This window comes from Akebia trifoliata, chromosome 6 (assembly GCF_017979445.1).
Source record: "Akebia trifoliata isolate Shusen 1 chromosome 6, ASM1797944v1, whole genome shotgun sequence".
Taxonomy (NCBI): Eukaryota; Viridiplantae; Streptophyta; class Magnoliopsida; order Ranunculales; family Lardizabalaceae; genus Akebia; species Akebia trifoliata.
The window spans coordinates 8,570,855-8,586,157 of record NC_141380.1 but is presented as its reverse complement, the minus strand read 5'-3'; positions in this window follow the sequence as shown (position 1 = coordinate 8,586,157).

The following is a 15,303-nucleotide window of genomic DNA, read 5'->3' as shown; positions in this document are numbered from 1 at the left end:
CTCATAGAGTAATGCTCGAGTCTAGGAGGAATCGATGACCTTATTCAAATTTTGCATCACTCACCTCATAGAATAGGTCTAGGAGGAATCGATGACCTTATTCAGATTTCGCATCACTCACCTCATAGAATAATGCTTAGGTCTAGGAGGAACCGATGATTTATTTGGATTTCGCATCACGCACCTTATTCGGTTGGTGTGCATAATGATGCTACGTATCCACCTCAGGGATAAAATCATCTCCCATCTAAATCGTCTATTCACACCATCAATGCTCATCTCAAGGTGGACACGTGCCATCATTTGAAGAGTGTTCTATCTTATTAAGAAAGAATCCTAATTTAAGAGGATTCTTCTCATTTTTATGTAATTGTTAATTTGGATAAGGGCTAATGTGGTTAATTGTAACTTAATTAGGGTTAAAACTCTAATTAAGATTTTTCTATTTAAAGGTCGGGAGGTCATTGTAAGAGAGGAAGAAAAAAAGATGGAGGAAGAAGGTAGATGAAGAGGAAGAGGAAGCCATGTAACCACAAGATTATAGTGAAACAGCTCCCCGAGCCCGTGGACGTAGGCACGTTTGTCGAACCACCTAAAAAACCTTTTTGTGTTCTTTCTCTTTTTCGTTATTTTTTTCATTATTTTTATGATTTATTAGTAAATGATCTTGTTAAAAATTAGATCTCAAGGTCAATCACAAAATCGACCTCCACACTAACAAAGCTGGCATTTTCTCCAATCATGCATGTGTTCGAGTAATGAAAAGAAAACTGTTAGAAGAATTGTTACAAGGAGCCACCACCTACTCCATTGTTTGGGAAAACTATTATGACAATTATCTCATTGATTATTTGAGATTTGTATTGCCTTTTTAGTCTTCTTATGGTTCTTAGGTTTAAAATCTTCCCCTATTTCTAGTTATTAGTTAATTTATTTTATAGTGAAGGTAGATAATCATCTCATAAGTGTTATCCCTTTCTTTGGAACGAGTTTTACACTCTCACTCATCTCACACGTCAGTAACTGTAAGTGGAAATATGCAAGGTTCTCAACCAATTTTTGTTTCCTAAAATATTGTCCTTAATTCTTGTGCAAGTTGATGTGTTGGTGTGGCAGACATGAACCCAAATCAAGAATGTTTTAGAAGGAAAAAAGGCTATTACTTTTCCATGCTCAACATATAGAACATAAATTTCTTAAGTGAGCCTTTATCACATTTTCTATCATTTCTTAGAAACTTAGTTGTTACATCTTTTCTTATATACATATTTATATTATTCATAAGCATATAACCTAATTTATACAACAGAAATTGCTTGTAACTGAAGACCAATAAAAGAAAACTTATGTTCATAACTAAGTACACCAAATTACTTTAATATATATTGATTTAGAACCATTGCTCCCGTGATGGTAGGAGCAGTCATTTTCCAAAGAAAAGACAGTTCTGGTACAGTTGTTTTTTTGCGCATTTTGACGTAGTGCAGCATCCAAGATAAATTATCAATAAATATCTGGAGTATTTGTCGTTAATGTTCTAAGTGCTTTTTTCTTGTAAGGAGTCGAACCATAGTTTTAAATCTAGCTGATTCAACTACAAACTCGACTGGGTCGACTCAACTCAACTGGGTATTAAGGTGGCATGACCCCAATAAACTCGGCTAACTCAAATAGAAACTCTTGACTACGTATAGTATGCTTGGAAATTTTATTTATTTTAAAAATATTTTCAACAACATAAATTTAACATTTTTTTTTTATTTGACTTGACTTGCAGGTTGTCAACTTGACTCCATTCAATCGACATTCAAATCCAGTTTTAAAAACAATAAGTCAATATATATGAATTCTCAAAGAGTCATGATAATATGACTCGTCAGGTGGGTGGCATATACTCACGTGACAAGTTTGGGAACTATAGCCCTGACGAGTCATATTATCAGGACTCATTGACAAATCAAGAAAATGTTGTGACCTTCTAACTTCGAATTTTCTTTTTTTATTTTTTAAATCCAAGAAAGGGCTAAATGTCATCATGATGTTCCTACGATTCTTATTCATGATAATAATAATAATAATAATAATAATAATAATAATAACAAAACTTTTTAAAACTACGATTATTGTTCCAAATGAAAGAGAAGTGTGGTCTAAAGCTGTAATAGGTAATTTAGGGCCATGATTGCAGTCCATATTATTGTAAGATAAGATCCTAGTGGAGTGCAGTTAATGCTTCCACCGTTGGAATGGTTATGGTGGTTGTAGGTTGAACCACCTGGGAAATAATAATTGTGGTTAGATTTCCCACCAGCCTTACTTGAACCACCACTACTCCCATGGCTGCTACCAGAACCCCGCAACATGCGCCTGAAGTTCATCGTCTCTACTTCCATTGTATTATCCGCTGGGATATAGGCTGCAAAATTAAATTAACTTAATCAACAATAGTGATATATATTTGTAAAAGGCATATATGGTTAAAAAAATTTACAGTTTGAATTCACCAATAAGGCTTATTACATTTTTTTTATATTTTGATATATGGGTATCCGGACTTGGTCTGACTAATCCCATGGATCAGCCACCACCACTTCCACCATGTGCCTTGTGTACCTGGCCTTTTAAAGCACCATGGTGGTGGCCAACAAAGGGAATAAGGCTTAATACCATTTTCTAAAGTTTGAAAAGTAATATATGTCGTACAATTCATAGTTAATATTATTTTTTGGATTTTGTTGGGGGAAAGATTTGAACTCAAGACCTTTTTTTCTCTTAAGTGTGGTTGGTGTAGGGTTTTTCCATTTTGGTGAAACCTTAGTTAAGAGAGCATTTTCCTTATTTGTGATAGTTGAAAAGTCAAAGATACATTCTTTTTCTTTCTTTTGAGAGTTGTAGAGATAACTCTCTAAATATTTAGTCCCACATCGAATAAATATAAGACTTATGCTCAACTTATAAATATTCCTACTCTCATAATTGCTTGAGTGTGAGAGAAAAAGATTGGGCCTCGTACACACATGGGGGCCCCAGGCACCATGAGACTGCAGACCATTATGTTTGGGGCCAACCATGCAACGCGTGCGCAGGGAAGTGAAAATCTCAGATTTATGCCTCACATGGATGCGCATGAAAGGCACCCGAACACGTTAGACCAGACATGTTGAAACTAGAACCTTTCAAGGTAGAGTACAGTTCTTTTAGAGGTCAGTATTGTGCAAAACACAAGGGAGTGGGATGTTGACACTAATGCTACAAGACACGTTTGTGGAAACATAGAGATGTTTGCCTCCTACAATCCAATAAGGGATGAGGTAGTCTACTTATAAGACTCGAGGACATCTCAAGTTGTTGGAAAAGGCAAAGTACTGATCAAACTGACTTTTGGAAAGACATTGGTAATTACTGATGTTCTTCACATCCCTACTATTAGAAGAAACTTAGTTTATGATTTTTTTTTTAACAAAACAGGAGTGAAACTTGTTTTTGAATCTGATAAACTTGTATTGATTAAAAATGTGGTATTTCTAAGAAAAAGGTATTGCAACCAAGGGCTTTCTGTATTGAATATTATGAATGAAAGTAATTTTTCTATATATCTTGTTGAGTCTACTTTTTTTTGGCATGTTAGACTAGGTCACACTAGTACAGAAAAATTAAAGAAAATAAGAATTTAGGGATTTACCAAATCTGGAAATTAAAGAGTTAGAAAAATGTGAAGTTTGTGTACAATCAAAGATTACCCACACACCACATCTTAGTGTATCTAGAACAATGTCAGAACTTCTTAGTCTTATACACAGTGATCTAAGAAACTTTAAGAACCTTGAGTCTAGGGGAAGTAAAAGGTATTATATTATCTTTATAGATAATTATTCAAGATATACGAGAGTTTATCTTCTAAGAAATAAAAATGGAGCAAAAGATATATTTTTGAAGTATAAAAAAGAGGTAGAAAATTAATTTGATAGGAAAAAAAAATTGAAATCAAACAGAGGAAGAGAATATGAGTCAGATATTTTAAGTTAATTTTGTGAAAGAAATGAAATTATCTATGAAGTAACTCTTCCATATTCTCCTGAGTCAAATGGTATGACAGAAAGAAAGAATATGTTACTTAAAGAGATGTTACATGCTTTACTTATAAACTCAGGAATGCCCTTTAACATGTGGAGAGAAGCTAATTTAACTACTTGTTATATTAGTAATAGGATTCCTCATAAGAAATTAGGAAAAACTCCTTGTGAGTTATGGAAGGGTTATGCACCTAACTTAGGTTACCTCAAAGTGTGGGGGTATTCGTGTAATGTAGGACTCTTAAAAATTAGAAAAAGAAAGATAGGTCTTACGACCATTAACTATGCATTCTTAGGATATTCAGAAAATAGTTCTTCATATAGATTTTTAACTTTGATGTAAAATGAAGATGATTATGAAGCTAATGTTATAATTGAAGCTAGGGATACATAATGTTTTGAAAAAACATTTCCAATGAAGGATAAAACATCCTTGGATGATAAAGAGAAAAATATCCCTGTTGAGAACATTAGTAAAAGATCAATAATTGAATCTTCTTCACAAGATCACACTAAGGTAGTAGAAGAAATAGAAACTAGAAGAAGTAAAAGAGTTAGAAAAGAAACTAACTTCGAAAATGGGTTTTATACTTAGTAGATGACAAACATGTGACTTACCAAAAGGTTGTGACTTCTCCTGATGCAGTATATTGAAAAGAATCAATAGTGAACTAGAGTCAATTATGTTGAATAATACTTGGGAGTTAGTTGATTTACCTAAAGGCACCAAATTTATTAGTTGCAAATGGATTTTTAGAAAGAAATTAAGAGTAGAAGGGTCCACAGACAAATTTAAGGCGAGGTTAGTAGCTAAAGACTTTAAACAAAAAGATGGGGTAGATTTCTTTGATATTTATTTTTCAGTCTCTAGAATTGTTATAGTTAAAGTCTTGGTTGCCTTAACTTCTATATATAAGCTAGTTATTCACTAAATGGATGTCAAAACAACATTTTTAAATAGTAATTTGGAAGAAGAAATCTATATGGACTAACCAGAAGGGAGTGTGATACATGGTCAAGAGAATAATGTTTGTAGATTTGTAAAGTCATTATATGGACTAAAACAAACACATAAGCAATGACATCAGAAATTTGATTATGTGATTAAATCTAATGGGTATGTATTTAATGATTGTGAGAGATATGTTTATAGCAAATTTAGAGGTAAGACTGGTGTGATCATTTGTTTGTATGTAGATGATATGTTGATCATGGGAACTAGTAGTTGAAGAAATCAAATATGTTTTAAAATCTAAATTTGATATGAAAGACTTAGGAGAAGTTGATATCATGCTAGCAATTAAAATTACAAAGAAGGATGAAGGGTATGTCTTATCTCAAAGCCATTATATAGAAAAAGTACTTAAGAAGTTTGGACATTTCAATAGTGTACTCGTTTTAATTCCTTTTGATCCTAACATGAAATTAAAGAAAAATAGAAGTGATAGTGTGTCATAAAAAGAGTATCAAGAATCATAGGAAATTTATTGTATCTGATGAACTGTACTCTCCCAAACATAACTTTTGTTGTGGGGGTGTTAAGTAGATGCACGAGTAATCCTAATAAAGATCATTGGATAGCTTTAGTTAGGGTTCTCAGATTTTTAAGGGGAACCATGGATTTGGATTTACATTTTAATGGAAATTCAAATGTACTTTAAGGGTATAATGATGTTTATTAGATCTCAGAATCCGATGAAGCTAAGTCCACTAGTGGTTATGTCTTTACACTAAGTGGATGAGTTGTCTCTTAGAAATCATCCAAGCAAACATGCATAGTCAAATCAACAATGGAATCAAAGTTCATTGCTTTGGAATTGGCAGGAACTGAAATAGAATGGTTGACAAATCTGTTAATAGATTTTTCTTTATAGGAAAAACCAATGACTTCAGTATTCATTTATTGTGATAACCAAGCAGCTATAGCCAATGCTAAAAATCATATATATAATGATAAGAGTAGACACATTTGTCTAAGACACAATATAGTAAGACAACTAATAATGAATGGGATGATCATTATTGACTTTGTGAGGTCAAAAAGCAACCTAGCAAACCCGTTAATAAAACCACTAATTAGAAGGCTAGTAAGTAATACATCAAGGGAAATGGAACTTAAGCCTACGTAAATAATTAATCTGTGATGGAAACCCAATCTATTTGAATGGAAATTCTAAGAAGTAGATTTAATGGGTAATAACAAGTCATTGAACTAATGGATGAGCACTAGTGAAAAAGAGTTTTAACTTTATTTCCATTTCCTATAGTGTTCACTAATACTATTTTATAACGATGTGAGGATGAATTAAAGCTCTTAGTAAATTTCATAACTTATATTTGAGTAGTGTGTAATAGTCATAGAATACACTTGATAGAATTACATATGTGAATGTGAGGGTGGAGTCGCTCCCTATGAGTACTATAGGCAAGTACTCTAAAGCATTCATGAAAAGAATCAAGATTCGATACACAAAAATGTGTCAAACTATAAGAACTCGATCAATCTAAGAAAGAAAGATATACATGATACGGTCATTAACTTACTCCAAAAAGAAAAGGGTTAAGTAACCTAGTTACAACAAGTACCTATAAGTTCTACTTAACTATACTAAGTATTGATTAAATCCGAAAAACATCGACATTAGATATCTGGTATTTCACTTTGTATGAACAATATTTCCTATTCCTTCTTACTATGATTCTTTGAAGGATTGTTGCAGGATTCATAGTTAATATTATTTTTTGGATTTTGTTAAAGGAAATATTTGAACTCAAGACCTTATTTTCTCTTAAGTGTGGTTAATGTAGGATTTTTTCATTTTTGGTGAAACCTTAGTTAAGAGAACATTTTCCTTATTTGTGATAGTTGAAAAGTCAAAGATTCATTCTTTTTTCTTTCTCTTGAGAGTTGTTGATATAACTTTCCAAATATTTAGTCCCATATCGAATAAATATAAGACTTGTGCTTAATTTATAAATGTTCATACTCTCTTAGTTACTTAAGAATGAGCGAGAAAGAGACTGGATCACATACGCACATGGGGGCCTAAGGCACCATGGGACTATAGCCCATTGTGTTTGAGGCCAACCCATCGAAAACCTTAATACGCATGCGATGCATGTGCAAGGGGGGTGCAAATCTCAAATTTAAGCCTCACGTGGGTGCGTGTGAAAGGCCTATTTTGCTCAAAGTTGTTTGATATTTTTTTTATTTAAGAATCTCATCTTAATCGTTGATCTATCTAACTGTTAGAATTAATATTTGTTGACCGTTTGGATCCCTCAATGTTCAGAAACTGGCCAATAAAGGCCCAAATGTCTCTCTCTTTAATTCATTAAACCCTTAGGCTTCTTTATACCATTTGGACTTTTAACTATTATAAAAGAAAAGGGTGCTTTTAACTATTATAAAAGAGAAGGGTGCCCTAAAATTCTGCACGCAAGAATACTAGTTGAAAATAGAAACTTCTAATCCCCTTCTCTTCTGTTCTTTTAATTCTCACTACTCGTACACCGACCGTTTTGATCAAGTTCGGGGAAGGTATGTTATTTTTGAGTGCTTAGTTAACAGACTTGTGACTATTGAATCTTGGAAACCGTTCACCTAAGATCGACTGCATTGTGGATATCATCCTAAGGGAGCGAAATTGGTTTTAAGAATAACGATTTCTCCGTACCCTAGTCACTCAATCTGATTTTCATTTCAACTATTCTTATTGTTTGATTTATATAACATTTTTCTAATTTTGATTTATATATTAGGTTCAACAATATAGACTTAGCCTTTAAGGTTTTGGTGAATATTTGAGATATTCTTGTGTTTACAAGTGAAGAGATACCACCTTGATTGTGGTGTTCTATGAGAGACTAATAGAAATAATCTAAATACCCTCTTTTGTAATATCTATCAAAAACCTTTATTTATTTTTCTCTTTAACCCTTTTGTCTTCAACATTGGGTTGTGGATGACGCTTAGTCGATTTTCGCAATTTTGTTTTTAAAATCAATTAGAAGAAAATACACAAGGCTTTTCCATTACATAATTATGCATAATAAACCAAGAATTGAAGACAATGGATTTCTTTTTTGGGGGGGGGTCAATGAGTTTTGCCAAAAAGAAAATAAAAAATTAAGCGGTGCCCATTAAATCTTATTTACTGTATATAGTAATAATTGAAGAGACTATTTTGTTCATTTTTTGTAGTCACTAGTAGAAGACCACAACAAGGAGGTATGACATTTTTTGAAAACTCATTTTATAGGCACAAAATTTGTTTTCAAGAAAAATATATATTATAGGGAAAATGGTCGTGGGAATAAATTTCATGGACAAATTAATTCCACTTTTGGATTGCTATTAGGAAAATATCAAAAAGAGATATGGTTTTCAATTTGGGGTTTGAGGCAACTGCTGAGACTAACATTAGGAGGTGAGACAACCATGCACTTTCCCAGGTCTGGAATGAGAAAATACTTTCCCTCCCATGGTGAAAAACCTCTTTGGCCCATAAATCAAATTCCAAGGAAAATGTGTAATCATACACCTAAAAATCATAGAATATAGGAGAAATAATTTTCTCACCCATTTTCCATGCATAATTCTACATACCCTCAATGTTTAAAGTACCTAAGGCGTACTCATTTTGGGTTCTTGAGGCAAGGCACAAGTCTCAAGAAATATTGAGGCGTAAGGCTCAATTAATTTAAAAAAGAAACCCAAAAAATATATAACATTCATATAAATTCATTAAAAAAATTATAAAAACAAGTAAACAATCATGAAGCATCAAATAAACATTAAACAACAAAAATGTAGATTAGTAGCAATCTTTCACCACTCATGGTATCAAACATCAAATTAACAACTAGTTTAAGCCTAGGAAGGAAGTTTTAAAATAGAAAACAAATGAATCAAACACAAAGATAAGAGAAATGCGAGATTTTGAAAAGAAAAGAAAAAGTAAAAAACTTCAAGAAACTACATATGAAAATCACATACCTCAAAAATTTAGTAAATCATTGTTTTGTTACTTCTATTTGACCACAATCTTTGCAAGAAAGTTGTAGGAAGCGACATAATTAACATCAAATGAGTATTGGAAGTTCTAGGAAGAAATCTTGGCATAGGGAGAAATTAGGGTTTGAAATCTCTTCAAAACTTATATTTCTAAAGCAAAAATAAATAAATAAATATTATTTTATTTAATAGGCTTTAGTAAATAAATGACATGGAGGAGGGTATTTGTGCAAAAGAAATCTCAAAAAATGACCCATGGGTTTGGGATTTTCCACCAAAACTGAGGCTTAAGCCTTAAGGCGTAAGCCTCACAAAATCCCTATGAGACTTCAGCCTCAAGGTGTAATCTCTAGCCTCGCCTCGAGACGTATGACTCATGCCATGAGGCATAAGCTTTTAAACCAGTGCATACCCTTAAAGTATGTCAAGTATTCTTAAAATCCAGAAGAGTATCTAGATTACAAAAATTAAAATCAAGACTACTTGTTTTTTTTTAAGAAAATTAATGGCAGTTATAATCATAATAACAAAAAATTCCATTTTTTTTAAATCTAGTTTAAAACATGTTTTGTACCTCTAACGATTAAAATAATAATAATAATAAAACACTACTTTTTCAGAAAAAAAAAAATTATCTTGTAAAGAGCTTAAGAAAGTGAAGATGGGATAAATTTAGTGAACTTTATATTGGCACAACCATTTTTTCACTTATAGCACCCACTCTAAAATAAAGTAAATGTCTAAGGGTTGTAGTTCTCCATTCTAAAACAAACCTGGTTTGTAGGGGTTGGAAGATATAATTCCCATCTTGGTTCATTTAGGTTTGTTAATTAGAATCATTTGTGCATATATAATTCAAGCTGGCAAATTACAAATACAGCTGAAACTTTCATAATCTATTAGAGGAGGAAGCCATCAAGATCTGAAAATCTGAAAGGAGCTTAAGCAAATAAGAATAATTGAGAAAGAGAGAAATTATTTATTATTATAATGGACATTAGCATTTTTCATATTTATCTGTATCTTTAGTATTATAATGAGATAAGGCTGAGTTGAAAAATCAATAGTTCCAAAATTTGGATTTCATAACTGCCCCCATCTTAACATATAAAATTAATATCTCAAAGGTCATTTTAGTCAAAATAAATAATCTAAGGCTGAGTTGAAAGTCAAAAGTGATAAAAGTTATCATCCGTCCCAAAATCGAGTTAGTTAATTTTTGAAATTAAAAAAAAAAAAAAAAAAAACCTAAGATCCAAAATAGTGTTCAGCATTTTTAGAATACAAAAAGTAGTGGATCCCATTAAAAAATATCTTTTTCAAATATGCAATTTGCCGAAATAGAAAATAATATCCATGTCCCAAGCCTTTGTCAATTATTCGAAAAGAAAAACCTTTTTTCTTACTAACATGGTAAGATTTTAAGGCTTACTAAGGGACGTTTTGTTCAAATGGACTAGCATATCAACAATCCAACACCGCCCTATAAGTATCTTCGATAAACTCAGATCTAAAAAATATTCAAAAAACAATTTTATTTGAGCTTGATCCAATGTTTAGAAAATGGACGGCTATCAAACTTCCACATAACTCCCAAACTTCAAATTGAAATTCAACAGTGAAAAGTAACTTTTTGTTTTTTGGAAATCTCCTTTTTCAAAGCTCATAAAAAATTTTCCTCTACAATCCTCAAGCGTTGAATCATGTTTTTTTGATGCCACAAGGTGAGCCCAAGTACTCTTAGTGATGGTGAAATCCTTACTAACTTAGTAAGGCTAGACTGAATATTTAGAAAATCCTATCTCACATCCCAAAAATCCGTTGGCCAGTTTTTTAAATTAAGAAAATATTTTTTCTACTATATACAATTTTAAAAATTATTTTACTAATACTACTAATATCTTCAAGTTAAAATAAAAAAACAAAACGAGTTAGGATCCAGAGCGGTGTCCAGTTCCTATAAGAAAGATAAAGTGTCTACATGGCACGTTTTTGTTGGAGTTTAAAAGACCTAGGGCTCTTAACCCAGCTGTGCACGCAGCGTGATGTGTTTGAACTCTAAAAATGTGCCATGTAGATTCCTAATGTTGTTATAGAAACGGGACAACCGTTCTGGATCGCGACTCAAAACAAAATACTTTCAAATACCCACTACCCAATTTTTCTTCTCTATTGAGACCCTAGAAGAATCAATTCCTTCTCTAACGTCCTTTTCATCTTCTCTATCAAAGCAGGCACTCCAAGCTCCATTCTATTTCTTCTCATTCTTGCTACTAAAATCTTATTTCTCCATTGTTCTCATTTAAATAGATATCAATAGATTAGAGAATCTAAAAAAATCGCAATTAATTTATGTTTTTCATTATTCCTCTTCCAATAATTTTTTTTTTTTTTTTTTTTTTAACGTGAATTTTGGAGGCATTGTTATCTAGAAATCCTAAAATAATCAGATTGAGGTATGCATTTAGGGAATATGTTAACATATTTATCCATTGTTCTTATTTAAATAATTTTATTTTTATTTTTTAGGGTTAGTGAGAAGTCAAAGGGACTGATTATGGTCTCTCAATAGACCTTAAAAAAATCAGGATTAAGATATGTTCTTAGTTATATTTTAAACGATAAAAATTCTGAATCTACTATTTATTTAGTGGTTTATTCTTGTTGAAATGATTACAAAAAAAATATGATTCTACTATTTCTATTTGTTTCGGGTACTCTTAGATTTCTATTTATATAATTAGAAAAATTATAAACCTTCCTCACATATTTTATTTTAATTTTTATATTATTATAATAATTAATTTTTATATTATTTGTGTTGTAATTATTAGAAAAAAAAATTAAGGAATTTATTGTTTTTTATTTATTTAAGACATTCTTACATTTGTGTATATATAATTAGAAATATTGTAAATCTTCATCATATATCTTATTTAATTTTTATATTCTTAAGATTACAATTCTATATTTACACTATCACATAATTTCATTTTTGTTTAGTTTCACTCACATGCTTGGCACAGGCATTCCACAAATTATTATATAATGAGAGAAGGTGGATTAGAACTGATTGAACACTAAATTTTGAAACCCACAAGTGCTCCCACATTTACATTTAAATTTAATATAGTCAGTGTCATTTTGGTAAAAAATTAAGAAAATTGCAGCCTAATTTTAAAAATTACAAAAGTATCTTTTTTACTATGTAATATTTAAAAACCCGTTAATCAGGGGTGGATTTAGAGTGGGGGCAGTGGGGGCACTTGCCCCCACAAGAGTTTTCAAATTCCATGGAATAATGTGCTATTGCGACAGATTTGAGCAGTGGATAAAGAAATTTATCACTATTGCCCCCACAAATTTTTTTTCCAATCTTAATTGCTCCCACAACTATTTTTTTCACTCTTAATTGTCCCCACAAATTTTCTTTTCTAGTCTTGATTGCCCCCACATGAGCAAAATCCTGACTCCACCCCTACCGTTAATCAATGTTTTAAATAACAAATAAGATAAGCCCTTTGGATACATGTGCCTTTGCACATGCTAAAAGAAAAGGAAGGAAGATTAATAGGTAAATAAATTTGTTTTTAAACATATATTGTGTGTATGTATGTATAAGAGGTGTATTCAAATTTTTTTCCAATTTAAATATATTGAATCATCACTCTTAGGTTCATTTAATCCAATGGTGAAATTCAGTGAACTAGAATAATTGATTTTACAAATTGGTTGGTTGGTACGGCTGTCTACTGGGAACAGATAACAAGGTCTCCTGCTGAATGCTATCCCTAAAATCTAAATCACCCACGCTTAAAGAGGAGGGTGTGGGTATTGTATGGATCGATTTTAGCATTTATTTCACTTTCTGGTATAAGAGAAAACAAAAAAAAAACTGCTATTGGCAACCCAATTTTTAGTTATCACACCTCTATTTCCAAAAATAATTATCACTCCAATTAAAGATTAAAACACACTCTTCAAACATTACAAAGGTTTGGCTCAAATTATAATCTCAACATCACAACACTCGTTCAAACAATTTCCATCATTTTTTATAATTATGATTAGGTTAATATCAACTCCTAAACCCAAAAAGATAAAAATAAAAAAACACAATATATATATATATATATATATATATATGGGTCCCGTTCAGCACCCAACAATTTGCCAAACCATTTTTGTCTTACATGGGTTAGAAGTTTTGGAATAGGCTGATTTTTGGTGAGGATGATCTCTATGGTAAGGAGATCATCCTCACCAAAAATCAGCCCATTCCAAAACTTCTAACCCATGTTTACAAGTTGAAAAAATCATGGACCGTCCATTTTTTATAAATCATTTGTGACGGGGTTAGAAGTTTTGGAATGGGCTGATTTTTGGCTAAACCAATATATATATATGTCCCATTCGACACCCAACCATTTACCCAACAATTTGCTCAACCATTTTTGTCTTACATGGGTTAGAAGTTTTGGAATAGGCTGATTTTTGGTGAGGATGATCTCTATGCTGAGGAGATCATCCTCACCAAAAATCAGCCCACTCCAAAACTTCTACCCCCATGTTTACAAGTTGAAAAATTGTGGACCGTCCAATTTTTGTAAATCATTTGTGATGGGATTAGAAGTTTTGAAATGGGCTGATTTTTGGTGAGGATGATCTCTATGGTGAGGAGATCATCCTCACCAAAAATCAGCTCATTCTAACCCATGTAAGACAAAAATGGTTGGGCAAATGGTTGGGTGCTGAACATTTTCATATATATATATATATATATATATATATGGGAAATGTTCAGCAACAAACATTTTGACAAACATTTTGGCAAAACATTTTCCAAAACATGGGTTAGATGTTTTGGAATGAGCTGATTTTTGGTGATGATGATCTCTACGGTGAGGAGATCATCATCACCAAAAATCAGCCCATTCCAAAACTTCTAACCCCATCAAAAATGATTTACAAAAATTGAACAGTCCACGATTTTTCAACTTGTAAACTGGGGCTAGAAGTTTTGGAATGGGCTGATTTTTGGTGAGGATGATCTTCTCACCATAGAGATCATCCTCACCAAAAATCAGCCCATTTCAAAACCTCTAACCCATGTTTTGAAAAATGTTTTGCCAAAATGTTTGTCAAAATGTTTGTTGCTGAACGGGACCCTATATATATATATATATATATATATATATATATATATTTATTTATTGAGAGAGATTCTATTGGTACCCCAACTTTTTCTTGTTCTCAACCATTCACTAGTCTTCTTTATTTTTAATCTGGGTGTAAAAAGTAGAAGTTGGGGAAAACAGAAGTAAAACACATGATTTGGACAGAGTTTTCTATTCGATTTAACTGAGTATATAGTACCCCTCTCATCATTAATTTGTTCTTTTCTTTTTCGTTCATGAAAAATTTCACAAATGCAATAGTATTAAATGATATTGCACTACCATCAACAATTTCTACAGTGGTTCTTCGTAAGTCAGGAAACAAATTAAGACCGAAAGGGCTCAAAAGAAAAGGAAGGATGGACGTGTGATTGATTTATATATACCAAATAATAATCATCTCAATGATAAAAATAAAAACAAGAACAAGAATTATAATAAAAATAAAAAACAAGAACAAGAAAAAGAGAATGAAGAACAGTACCTGAAACAAGGATCAAGAGGTTGTTGGGAATTAAAGAGAAAATTGGAGAGAATAATTTTGGATGGAAGAGGTTTTTTTATTATTGAACTCAACTTGATCTTTTTTGGATGATACAAAATGGTGGGAGAACATCTCTATTTATAGGACTCTATGGACAATTCTAGATACACCATAAAATAACTTAGATTATTCTAGATACTTCCTATATACCAATTAATAAATGAGTGTTTCTAGAAAATACAAGAGTATTTCTAGTGACTCTAGTAAATAAAAGAAAATTCTAGAAACTCTAGCAATTACAAGATAATTCTAGAAACTCTAGCAATTACAAGAAAATTCTAGAAACTCTAGAGACAAACTATGATAAATCAAGTTTATTATTTCAACACCCCCCCTTAAACTTGATTTGTGACTCCAAGAATACCTTGTAATTTGGTAAAAGCTTCTCTCTTGAGTGGCTTGGTAAATATGTCTGCTACTTGATCTTGAGATTTTACGAATTCCAACCTTACTTCCTTTCTTCCAATGCATTCTCGTATATAATGATAACGA